We start from the raw sequence: 2,499 nt of genomic DNA on the forward strand, positions 1-2,499 counted from the left end.
TGAAAATTCTAAACTCAGATATAAAAAAACTGGCAAAAACTATTAAGATACAGATTTACTCCAGTTTTTGTTTTTCTTACTTTTCCTACATTTTGTTATTTGTTATTCAATATTTTTATATTGTTATCATAGCAAAGTATATTTACTTTAATATACTTTTATGATGAAAAAAACATCCGGGTACTTTTCAAAAAACTACGGAAAATCTCCATAAATCTAAATTTAAAATTATTAGAATTACATATTTTAAATTAAGTTACAAGAAAAATAGTTCATTATTTATATTTTGAGGATTTCAAAAAAAAAAAAAAAAAAAAAAAAATCATGTAATTATTTTTTTTTAAAGTAAAACTCTTTCTGTATTTATTTATTTATTAAAATTTTCAGCAATTTTTTTGAGGTCATTTTCTTGTTCTGCCGCTCATTGCCTGTCTCCAGGTGTGTGTGTGTGTGTGTGTGTGTGTGTGTGTGTGCGTGTGTGTGTGCGTGCACAGTCACACAGGCTCGGGGCAGGTCTTGGTCTTTATTGTTGCTCAGTAGTCGTCCATACAAAGGGGTGAGAGGTGGAGCCCGACGGGACACAGTCACATGCTACCAAAGTATTAAATTTGTACAAAAATACTTTACAACATCCTGTTCCTTAAAGAAAATACAGTTTGGTTGTTGTGAAGCTACATGGAAACATCTGACCCACTATTTCAAATGGCAGTGCTGCACAACCAGGAGTGTGTGTGTGTGTGTGTGTGTGTGTGTGTGTGTGTGAGTGAGTGTGTGTGTGTATCAGTGACACACAGCTAAACTGGATGTGCGGAGAAGCAGTGTGTTACAGTGTGTATGCAGGTGATTTGCATAAGCTTGGGTAGGTGTGTGTGTGTGTGTGTATGTGTGTGTGTGTGTGTGTGTGTGCTGATGAATGCAGACATCTTACTGAGGTGAATCACTCGGGTGCAAATCCCTGCAGTGTTACACACACACACACTCACGGCCACACACACACACACACACACACATATATGAACACAGTGTGTATGGCTTTAGATCTCACACACCACGCCCTCCTGAAGCCACGCCCCCTCAGCCCTGTGGCTCATTCCCATTGGTGAAACAGTTGTCCCGCTAAATTAGCTTGCTAATGCTAACAATGCTGTTACCTGGCAACTGTGGAACTGTCAGTCAGCGCTAACGCTGGGGTCAGGGGGCCACTGGCTGTTGCTATGACAACCAGGTGAGCTCCCAGGTGGGCTGTCAGCTGTGTGTTTGTCCTGTGGTCACTGCATGCTGTATGCTAGCCATGTGTTAGCTGTTAGCTCTGTTCCAGTATGTTAGCCTCAGTGTCTAGCCTGTTGTTAGCCTAGCTGCTAACGGCCTGCCAGCGGCAGACAATCAAACAACAAGTCACTAAAGTAGGGCGTTAGCGTTGCTAGGCTAACAGCAGGCTAGCTGTTAGCATGATAACAACGGGCTAGCCAAGAAACTAAAGCTCTCATACAGAGCTAGCTGCATACCAGCCCTGTGCTCAGTGAGTGCTAGCCACATGCTAACTGTGTGCTGGCTACATGCTAACCATGTGGTAGCCATGTGGTAGCTATATACTAGCCCTGTGCTCATTGGTTGCTAGCCACATGCTAGCTGTGTGCTAGCCACATGCTAACCATGTGCTAGCTGTGTGCTTCCTATCAGTAACAAAGTTTGGATGGAGTGCAGCAGCCAATCACAGCTCGACATACGCAGCACAGAACCTTCCAAAGAGCGGGAGACGGGTTCAGCTGAGGGAGGGTTTCGATTGGTTGTTGGTGCTGAGGGAGGGCCCTGATTGGCCAGTTTAAATAGTGAGTTCAGACTGAGGTGACAGCAGGAAAATGTTGACATCACTCCAAAGAAACAAGTAGGTCTCTCGTTCACACACACACACACACACACACACACACACTGACACACACTCACTCTCACACACACACTCACTCTCTCACACACACACTCACACAGGAACATCAGTGTCACAGGTTGCCTGTTTTAACAGGAATTCATTTTTTTCTTATTGTGTATCATCATCATCATCGTCATCATCATTGTCATCGTCGTCGTCGTCGTCATGGTTACGAGGTGAAGTGGGGTTGATGGTTTCGATGTGAACAACAACACGACTGAACTATTTATCTATTTTACATCTTTTCAGGTTCAGTCGCCATGGAAACAAACAGACAGAGAAAACTGACAACGATCAATAAAAACACACGGATCAATTAGCATAATAGATCAACTGTCACTGGGGGCGGGGCATGCTTGGCTTCCTGGGAGGGGCTAGTGAGTCGGGTTTGTAGAGAACCAATCACAGACTTTGCTCTGATTGGTTCCAGCCAATCAGCTGACTCGCTCAGACTGGCCTTCTGTCTGTTGATTGGCTGAACAGTGTCTGACAGGGAAAAGGGGCGGGGCCAAGCCAAGGTGAGGGGGCTAAACTGGCCTTGTGTCGCACACATACACACACACACACTCACA

Source organism: Myripristis murdjan, chromosome 23 (genome assembly GCF_902150065.1).
Source record: "Myripristis murdjan chromosome 23, fMyrMur1.1, whole genome shotgun sequence".
Classification (NCBI taxonomy): Eukaryota; Metazoa; Chordata; class Actinopteri; order Holocentriformes; family Holocentridae; genus Myripristis; species Myripristis murdjan.